Here is an 11,179-nt window from a genome sequence, read left to right as displayed (position 1 = left end):
ACTGAGAGGGGAGCGCATGCAGGATGGAAGGGTGGTCTCTGAGCTCAGGAAACTAGAGCTTTAGAAATGGCAGGGTCCATGACCTGGGACTGTTCTGGGTTGTCACAGCAACAGGCAGCACCACATCAATGCCTCAGTGCTCTAGCCATCAGCTCCTGGTGCTGGCCCCTGCCTGTGGCTGTGAGCCCAACAGAGGGTGAGGGGCCGTGTTCTCTAAAGGGTCCTTCAGAGCAGGCTGGCTCTCCTTCCTGCAGCCTGGGCAGCGGCCCCATCAGGCCTAGTCTCGCTCTGGCAGGTTAGTTGAAATTTAAGTTATTCTCTGTCAAACGCATGGCCTGTCCAGACTGGGCCTTGAGTCTCCTGAACACAGATTCTATAATCTCAAGACAGAAAACATGCCCAGTAAATGGCCAGGGATTAAATGGATAAGGCTGTAGAACAGGGCAGTGAAAGGCAGAAGGGCCTCAGCTATGCTTTGTCTTTGATATGAAACTGCTTTCCATGGATTATTCACCGACAAACATCACAAACCCAATCTCTTCTTTCTTAGATATGAGGAAATAGGCCCAGAGAGAGGGGAAGTGACCCCCGCACCCCAACAAGGGCACACAGTGCTGTGCAGGCAGAGTCTGAGAAGGGCTCAGTACCCACCCCTGGAGTCCAGAGCAGTTAGTCTTGTTTTCCTAGGACCTACTGCGAAGGGCCACCATGGGTAATGGTGGGCAGTTCTGACAAAAGTGGCCCACTGGAGAAGGGAATGCAAACCACTTCAGTGTTCTTGCCTTGAGGACCCCATGAAAGTATGAAAAGGCAAAAAGATATGACACTAAAAGATGAACTCCCCAGGTTGGCAGGTACCCAATATGCTACAGAAGAGTGGAGAGATAGTTCCAGACAGAATGAAGAGACTGAGCCAAAGCAAAAACAACACCCAGCTGTGGATGTGACTGGTGACGGAGGCAAAGTCCGATGCTATAAAGAACAATATTGCATAGGAACCTCGAATGTTAGGTCCATGAATCAACGTAAATTGAAAGTGGTCAAACAGGAGATGCCAAGAGTGAACATCGACACTTTATGAATCAGTGGACTAAAATGGACTGGAATGGGTGAATTTAACTCAGATGACCATTGTATCTACCACTATGGGCAAGAATCCCTTAGAAGAAATGGAGTAGCCCACATAGTCAACAAGAGAGTCTGAAATGCAGTACTTGGATGCAATCTCAAAAATGACAGAATGATCTCTGTTTGTTTCCAAGGCAAACCATTCAGTATCACAGTAATACAAGTCTATGCCCCAACCACTAATACCAAAGAAACTGAAATTAAACAGTTCTATGATTACCAGAAGACCTTCTAGAACTAACACACACACACACACATACACAAAAGATGTCCTTTTCATCATAGGGGACTGGAATGCAAGAGTAGGAAGTCAAGCGATACCTGGAGTAATAGGTTAGTTTGGCCTTGGAGTACAACAGAAGCAGGGTACAGGCTAACAGTTTTGCCAAGAGAATGCACTGATCATAGCAGACACCCTCCTGAAACAACACATGACATGACTCTACACATGGACATTACCAGATGGCCAATACCAAAACCAGATTGATTACATTCTCTGCAGCCAAAGATGCAGACGCTCTATACAGTCAGCAAAAGCAAGACCGGGAGCTGACTGGCTCAGATCATGAACTCCTTATTGCCAAACTCAGACTTAAATTGAAGAAAGTAGGGAAAACCACTAGACCATTCAGGTATGGCCTAAATCAAATCCCTTACAATCATATAGTGGAAATGACAAATAGATTGAAGGGATTAGATCTGATAGATAGAGTACCTGAAGAACTATAGATGGAGGTTCTAATCTAGAGATGGCTTCAAGAAAGTTAGAGATACCAAGGGAACATTTCATGCAAAGATGGGCACAATAAAGGACAGAAATGGTATGGACCTAACAGAAGCATATTAAGAAAGATATGCAGAAGATAACCGAAGATATTAAGAAAAGCTGGCAAGAATACACAGAACTAGACAAAAAAAGATCTTAATGACCCAGATAACCACAATAGTGTGATCACTCATCTAGAGCCAGACATCCTGGAGTGTGAAGTCAAATGGGCCTTAGAAAGCATCACTACAAACAAGCTAGTGGAGGTGATGGAATTCAGCTGAGCTATTTCAAATCCTAAAAGATAATGCACTTAAGTGCATTATATTAAGCTGCACTTAATATACCAGCAAATTTGGAAAATTCAGCAGTGGCCACAGGACTGGAAAGGGTTAGTTTTCATTCCAATCCCAAAGAAAGGCAATGCCAAAGAATCTTCAAACTACCATGCAGTTGGATTCATTTCACATGCTGGCAAAGTAATGCTCAAAATTCTCCAAGCTAGGTTTCAGCAGTACTTGAACTGAGAACTTCCAGATGTTCAAACTGGATTTAGAAAAGACAGAGGAACCAGAGATCAAATTGCCAACTTCTGTTGGATCATAGAAAAAGCTAGAGAGTTCCAGAAAAGCATCTACTTCTGCTTCTTTGGCTATGCTACAGCCTTTGACTATGTGGATCACAACAAACTGTGGAAAATACTTAAAGAGATAGGAATACTAGACCACCTTACCTACCTCCTGAGAAACCTGTATGCAGGTCAAGAAGCAATGGTTAGGACCAGATGAGGAACAACAGACTGGTTCCAAATAGGAAAAGGAGTATGTCAAGGCTATATATTGTCACCCTGCTTATTCAACTTATATGCAGAATACATCATGTGAAATACCAGGCTGGATGAAACACAAACTGGAATGAAGATTGCCAGGAGAAATATCAGTAACCTCTGATAACCACCCTTATGTCAGAAAGTTTAGAGGAACTAAAAAGCCTCTTGATGAAAGTGAAAGAGGAGAGTGAAAAGCTGGTTTAAAGCTCAACATTCAAAAAATGAAGATCATGGCATCTGGTCCCATCACTTAATGGCAAATAGATGGGGAAACAGTGGAACCAGTGACAGATTTTATTTTCCTGGGCTCCAAAATCACTGCAGATGGTGACTGCAGCCATGAAATTAAAAGACGCTTGCTCCTTGGGAGAAAAGCTATCACCACCCTAGACAGCACATTAAAAAGCAGAGACATTGCCAACAAAGGTCCGTCTAGTCAAAGCTATGGTTTTTCCAGTAGTCATGTATGGATGTGAGAGTTGGACCATAAAGAAAGCTGAGCACCGAAGAATTTATGCCTTTGAACCGTGGTGTTAGAGAAGACTCTTGAGAGTCTCTTGGACTGCAAGGAGATCAAACCAGTCAATCCTAAAGGAAATCAACCCTGAATATTCATTGGAAGGACTGAAGCTGAAGCTGAAACTCCAGTACTTTGGCCACCTGATGAGAAGAGCCAACTCATTGGAACAGACCCTGATGCTGGGAGAGATTGAAGGCAGGAGGAGAAGGGGACGATAGAGGTCGAGGTGGTTGGATGGCATCACCAACTCAATGGACATGAGTTTGAGCAAATTCTGGGAGTTGGTGACGGACAGGGAAGCCTGGCATGCTGCAGTCCATAGAGTTCCAAAGAGTTGGACAAGACTGAGTGACTGAACTGAATTGGAAAGGCTCAATGGCAGGAGGCACTTGATTCAGTTCCCCCTTTCTTCACCCAATCCCCCCAGTTAGGAGGCAGCCTTATAACCACCGGATTTTGATTTTCCACCTCGATAGCCTGTCTCACACGGCATATGAACTGTGGGCGGCGCCCACACTGGATCGCAGTGACAGGCAACCTCAGCCTCCAGGCCTCATGCCCCCATGTAGCCTGGACCAGATTAGTCACTGAGCTCTCTTTTCCAGCTCAGACTTTTCATGATCATCCTGTGGTCAGGCCAGGAATGTTTACTTACGCTGCAGAGGGATTTCAACCACTGTCAGTGAATTCCTAAGAAATCTCTGCCTCTGCCAATTGCTTCTTTTACTGTCATGAGAGAAGGAAGGGCTTTGTGGATGTAAGGAGGTCCTAAGGCAGCTCTGCTGTTCCTGTTGTGTGGGCCAGGGGCAGAGGCTCCAGCTTCCCATGGGCTGAGCTGGCACCTCACAGGAGCCAGTCCCAGATCTGTTCAGTCTCCCAGGAAGCCTTCTCCAGGCCTTTGAGCCAGGTTCAAGGGAGGTCCACTTGCTACCACAGCATCGCCAGTGCCATCTCTGCACTGCCATGTGGCTGCCTCTCCATGGTGCCGTGTTAACCCCAGCACCTGGCATGTGCTGGGTATTTGCCTTATTCCTAACAACCAATGAAATGGGCAGAGCCTCTCCATGGAGACAGAAAGGCAGGACAGGAGTGAGGTCGTGGGGGTACTTGGAATTACCCTGCTTCTGCTTATTGTATTACTTGGGCAAGTCTCCTCCCTCCTGTTTAATACTTAAAGAAGTCTGATTAGATGAATATTTTCCAAAAAGGTCTAAGAACACAGGTCTCTTTGTATTTTTCAGCTTCCACAATGCTCTAAAAACATGGGTTTCTTGGTATTTTTCAGGCAAAAAAAGCAGTAATTTAGATGATGTGGCATACTACAGCCCCCTCTCAGAGACTCATGTACACAGTAGGATAGTAAAAGCTCTGAGAAGTCCCAGAGAAAAGACGTCAATTTAATTTTATTTAAACCAACTTTCTCCAAAATCTCCTGGCCTCCTCCTCAACCCTGAAGAACTGGTGTTTTGATGCACACAGCCTGGGGGATCCCAAACTAGACGATTTCTAAGTCCCCTTGTAATATACCCTCCCCAGAGACGTGGTAGCCTGATGTAGGGAAAAGACCAGGGACTTTGGAGGCAGACAGAGCTGGGCTTGAATCCTGGCCCTGCTGTATGGTAGCTGTGCGGCCCTTAAACAAGTCACTTAACTTTATGGCCTTGGATGTCCCCATCTGTAAGATGAGTATGATAACACCTACTTGTTAAGGTTGTAGGTTGTTGAGAGAATTCAATGAAATAACAGGTATGGAACACCTAGTACCGTGTGTGACACATGGGAGGCCCATAATAAATATCAGTTCCTTTGCCCCATTACTCCTGACCCTCTTCTCTCACCCCGCATCCCGCAAACCTAGAGCCAGCCATTGGCAGGGCAGAGAATGTAGCAGGAGGTACGCTGAGTCTAAGTCCGCACATGACCCTGGACTGTGTTCTCTCAGTTTCATGGAAGGACCACACCTCAGCAGGGTCAAGGTGAAGGGGCCAAGGGAGAGGGGGCAGAAGCTCCTGCCCTTCTTTGCCCAGCAAGTGTGTCCTCTCTGTACTAGGCAACCAGATGCTGTTGGTAGAAAGAAAAGATGAAGAATGCTGTCAAACTGTTCCAGAAGAAATGCCTACTGTCATAAATCCACTGCCTAAAATACCAAACCCTGCTCAAGTCCCAGCTTGAGGGCAAAGCCGTGGCCTGTTTGCCCAGACAAGAAGCTGAAACAAAAGCAGTGGTCTCAGTGGTGGCAGCAAAAGAGGGCAGGGTTCAAGATGGCTTCTAGGAGCCTTGGCACCAGAACAGCTGTTTCAGGATCTGCCCTTGGAGCAGAGCCACCACTTGATGGACAAATCAAGCACCAGGTCTGTGCCAGGTCCAGGGCTTGATCGTGATGAAGGGAATCAGTTCTCCAGGGAGGCAAGAGTGGGCTGTGGGGCTTGACACTTCATAGGAACCGAGCAAGCTGGGTGGATGAATGCATTGAACTCTGCAGAAAGATCTCATTTTTGTATATCTCCTTTCTTCCTTTCTTCCCACTGTAGGGCAGTGTTAAGAGAAAGAGCACAGGCCTTAAGAATGCAATTGGCTTCAATTCTTACTCTGCCTCTGCTAGTTTCGTGACCTTGAGCAAGTTACAACCCCTCTGAACCTTGGCTTCCTCATGTGTAGGAGGAGAACCATCATCCCTACATCACAGAGTGGAAGCCAAGACTGAACAAGCTAATCTAGGTGTATCCTGAAGTATGGCATGAGTAACTATGACATGGGGACAAATGTTTTTCAATTCTAGTAGCTATATGTTGATTTAAACATGCACTAGAAAAATAACTAACCTACCAAGCCCTTCTATAGATGACATTGATTGGTAGAAGGCTAAAGTAGCTATACAAGTTAAAGGAAAAAAAGAAAAGAGAGCTGATTCAAAGAAAAATACTAAGTAGATGATGGCATAGCTGGTGTGTAGATATGGCAAAACCCGTGAATATGTTACGTGAGTGACCCAGGGTGGGAAACTGTCCAGAACCCAATAGAGTGGCTGGCACATGGCAGGCCTTGAAGGGCTTTTCTCCCTCTTTCTCTTCTACTCCCAAGAGATGAAGAAGATCAAGGAAGGGAGGAAGCAAACCTACTTACTGATGTACCTACTTGATTTGTAAGTCTACTTTAGCCCTACCCTTGTTGTTCCATAATTTCCCTCTATGTAGGAATTGCCTGCTTACCTCTGTTTCTTCTCGGACACATCTCTTAGCTTTCCTACTAGAAAATGATTCTTGCCCAAGTCTTCTGATGTAATCAGGTATTGGAAATTCTAACAATACCTATATCATAAATTCTACCTATTCTAAATCCTCATCTGCAGCACCGTTCAACACTCCTTCGGAGCTTTGAAGGAGATAAAGTTTTTTTATTTTTAATGAACTAGCATATTTAAGTACAAAAACTTTTCTAGTCCTGTCACATAGAGATCATTTTGTCCGCTGCTCTGTTTGGCTGCCAGTCTCTTGTTGCTCTCCTCAGCAATGGTAAAGTTAATGCCCTTTCCACTGAAAGAGAGATCCATGGTTTATTGCCTTTGCCAATAGCGAAAATGTTCGAGAGCCAAGTGGCAAGGCTGTTGCCATTGGTATCTTTCACATGAACTACATCAAAAGAACCTGGATGTCTCTCCAGGTTGATGATCACACCAATTCTTCGCAGGTTAGCACCTCCAGTCACCATGCACAGGTTACCAGTGTCAAATTTGGTGAAATCAGTAATCTTGCCAGTCTCCAAGTTAATTTATAAGGTGTCAATGCACATTGACGAGGGGATCGGGGTAGCAGATGTGCGAGCATCATGGGTGACCAGATGAGGGATTCCTTTTGTCCCCACAAAGATCTTTCGTATTTTGCACAACTTGTACTTGCCCTTCCCAAGTGTAATTCGATGAACAACAAAGCGACCCTTGGTGTCATAGATCAAAGAAAAATTCTCTCGAGTCTTATTAATGCTGATGACATCCATAAAACCAGCAGGGTAGATTATATCAGTGCAGACTTTGCCATCAATCTTAATGAAATGTTGCATGCAAATCTTCTTTACTTCATTTTCTTAAGTCTGTTCCTTTTAGAACTTAAGTCTGTTCCTTAGGAAAATAATTAAAGGGAGACATTCCCTCAGCTTGTGGGGACTGGTAGATGGATGAGGGGCAAACACACCAGTCAATTTATCCAGCATCCAGTGCTTTGGAGCTGCTACACAATTCAGGTGCTTCTTGGGACCCTGAGGCTGTGCTAGGCACATTAAGAGGGAGCTAAACGTTTTAATGGATGTGAGAGAGAAAGAGACAGAGAGAGCATGTTTTACTTACGGGAGGAGAGGAAGTAGAATTCAGGAGGGGGGGATTGTGGGGCTTCAGACTCAGATCATGGCTCTTGAGTCTTTGGGATAGCCTGAGTTGTCTTCCTGTTTCTTAATTGTTTTGGGTTTTTGTTTGTTTTCTCTCTTGCTGCTACTGCTGCTAAGTCGCTTCAGTCGTGTCCGACTCTGTGGGACCCCATAGACGGCAGCCCACCAGGCTCCCCCGTCCCTGGGATTCTCCAGGCAAGAACACTGGAGTGGGTTGCTGTTTCCTTCTCCAATGCGCGAAAGTGAGAAGTGAAAGTGAAGTCGCCCAGTCCTGTCCGGCTCTTAGCGACCCCATGGACTGCAAGCTACCAGGCTCCTCCATCCATGGGATTTTCCAGGCAAGAGTACTGGAGTGGGGTGCCATGAAGTGGAAATTCAGAGAAAGGAAGCAATTTGCTCAAAAAAACAGCAACTTAAACCTGAATATCTCATTACTTGGTCCTATTTCTTGCATTCTGTCATATTGGGGTACCTGGGCTCTCCCGTACTAGGAGAATCAAAGCAGTTCTTAAGAACAGCCTCATATGACAGGATCAAGGTGGCAGAAGAGTAAGATGTGGAGCTGATTTTCTCTGCACAAAGATACCAAAACTACATCCACATGTCGAACAACTCCCAGACATTGTATAAAATATGTACTGAATATATATTTAAATGTATATATTTGAAGACAATACATGACCACTACATGTATATCAGAATGACCCAAATCTAGGACACTGACAGCACCAATGCTCGAGAGGCTGTGGAGCAACAGAGACTCTCATTTATTGCTGATAAGGATGCAAGATAGCACAGCCACTTTGGAAGACAGTGTTGCAATTTCTTACAAAACTAAACACACTCTTACTGTAAGGAACTGAAAATTTATGTCCACATGAAAACCTGTACACAGAAGTTTATAGCAGCTTTCTTCATAATTACCTCTTGGAATCAACCAAAATGTCCTTCTGTAGGTACATGGATAAATCAACTGTTTTATGTGAGGAAAATGAAATATCATTCAGCACTAAAGAGAAATGAGCTATTGAGTCATGAAAAGACATGGAGGAGATTTAAATGCATATTACTAATATAACCTAATTACTAATACAATCTGAAAAGGCTAAGCACTGTATGATTCCAACTATATGGTACTCTGGAAAGGAGAAAGCTATGGAGACAATAAAAAGGTCAGTGGTTGCAGGGATTGAGGAAGGGAGGGAAGACTAGGCAGACCACAGAGGAATTTAGGGCAGTGAAGCTATTTTGTGTGATTATTATAATGAGGGGTACATGTCATTATTCATTTATACAAATCCACAGAATATATAAAACCAAGAGTGAACCCTCGTGGACTTTCAGTAATTATGATATGCCAGTGTAGGTTCATCAGTTATAGCAAATGCACCCTTTGGTGGAGGATGTTAATAGTGGGGGAGGCTATACATGTGTTGGGGCAGAGGTGTATGGGAAGTCTCTGCACCTCTCCCTAAATTTGGCTGTGAACTCAAAACTGCTGTAAAAGATAGTCTTAACTTCAAAAAGACAGCACATACACTGATGATCACAAAGCTCGTATCCATTCTTACTAACATAGTCCCAATATTGCATGATGTGGCAATGTGTCCCAGCCTCCCTTCAGTCCAAAATGACAGACCCACACAGGTTCTGAGCAATGAGATGTAAGCAGAAGTAAGCTGAGGAGGGTTCCCAGTAAAGCTTTTTTAAGGGATCACAGTCAGCAGGCAATACTCTTTGCCCTTTCACTTTCCTGCCAGAAACACAGGGGTCACACTTGGAGCAGCTGTCTATGAGCTTGAGGCCTGATGCAGGCCAGAAACTCAGAAGGAGGAACAGAGAGCTGGGAGGATCCTGGGTCCTCAGCATCAACTCTGGGCAGCCTGGCCCAGAATTCTTATTTAGTAAGAATACTAAAGATGTTTGCTTAAGTCATCATTTCTCAGGTCTCTTTTACATGCAACCAATTGGTTCCTGACTTAATATGTATTCAGTAAACAAATTCAATGAGTACACAGTGAAAAGTCAGTATCTTTGTTTCTTTAACCACCAGACTCTCTGTCTCTTCCCTAGAGGAAAATCACTGTTACTTAAACCTTTTCAGTTATTGTTTAAGCACATACAAGTATGTGCAGGCATCACTGTGTGTGTCTGTTTTTTCAGTGCTCTTTTGATGATCATTTAAATCTAGAATCCTAAACCTTAAGACTTACAGGTGTGAAACATATGAAGATCATTTTGTTGAGATTCTCAGGGGAGCTCAGAGAAAGGACCACACTTGTTGACAATCACTGTGTCCAAATAAGCATTTGGATGAGAGTATGTAGAACGCGTGATGGTGTGGGGGCTGAAGAGAAGCTTTGGTCTACTGACGGACACCAAGCCCCTCATTTCCAAGGTCTCCAACTGAGTTAATGATGGAGCCAAGATTAGCACCCAAGACTCCAGTCAATTTATTGCTCAAATGTCACCTAAATGTAATCATTAAGAACAGAGACTGTGAGCCAGAGGAAGTGCTCCCAGCTGCTTTGCTGGGAGCAAAGCTGAAAAGAGTCCAAGTGTTTGGGGCCTGCTTGAAGCAAGTAGTGCCTAGGAAAAGCTTTATGCCAGAGGGATGCCAGGACAAGCCTGAGCCCTCCATAATTTACAGCTTTCTTTATAGATGCATGAAACTAAGATCTGAATCTGATGCATTAGGAAATCCCCACTTGTCCATGAGAATTAAAGAATCTTTAGTATCAGATGCAACTGGTGAAGATGAAAACTGCCAATTAAACCTGTTTGCCAAGAACCAATAATTCAAACTAAAATAATTCACTCATAAGTCACATAGTGTTGAATCCATGTTCATTTCCCTCATCCAGTATACAATAAGATCAAACCAGAATGGAAAGTGCACCCTTTGCACTCATTCAGAACTGCCTTGTTTGAAAAGGTGTGGATGAACTTGATGACTAAGCATGGTGGTTGGGTGGGAAAGAGAGACTGGGAGCTGGTCATGGGTGATCAAGCCTATTCCAGGCCTTTTCCCTGCTGAGAGTGCCCTTTCCTCCAATTTTTGTTTGTTCATACCTACCTTTTAAGGTGTGGCGCAAATGTGTCTTTTCCATGAATCGTTCCTTGAGCCCCTTTCCACTGTGATTGTTCCCATCTCGCAGCAGATGAGTCTGCAGAACGTTGCTGTACCATGTCATCCCATTTCTCTTCTCATCTCTTCTGTTAGATCATTAACACTTTAGAGGCAGGGGCTCTAAAGAATCTACCTGCATTGTGGGAAACCTGGATTTAATTCCTGGGTCAAGAAGATTCCCTGGAGAAGGAAATGGCTACTCAGTCCAATATTCTTGCCTGGAGAATTCCATGGACAGAGGAGCCTGGCAGGTTACAGTCCATGGGGTTGCAAAGAGTCGGACACAACTGAGCGACTAACACTTTCACATTTCTTTGAGTTTATTAATACTTTTTTTGGTATTTCTTGTTACATAATTTTGCTCGCCTCTTAATGATTTATGCTCATTCATTCTAGGCAGCAGATATTACAGCAAAGCAAAATCAGGGA

General features: G+C 44.2%; 1 pseudogene; it reads right to left on the bottom strand.

Annotated features, from left to right (window-relative positions):
* Window positions 1-5,380: 5,380 nt before the first annotated feature.
* LOC138091132 (small ribosomal subunit protein eS4-like) lies at window positions 5,381-10,814 on the bottom strand (annotated as a pseudogene).
* Window positions 10,815-11,179: the final 365 nt, after the last annotated feature.

The sequence above is a fragment of the Capricornis sumatraensis genome, chromosome 15, assembly GCF_032405125.1.
Source record: "Capricornis sumatraensis isolate serow.1 chromosome 15, serow.2, whole genome shotgun sequence".
In the NCBI taxonomy this organism is placed as follows: Eukaryota; Metazoa; Chordata; class Mammalia; order Artiodactyla; family Bovidae; genus Capricornis; species Capricornis sumatraensis.
The sequence above is the reverse complement of the archived record's forward strand: the minus strand, read 5'-3'. Positions and strand labels throughout refer to the sequence as shown.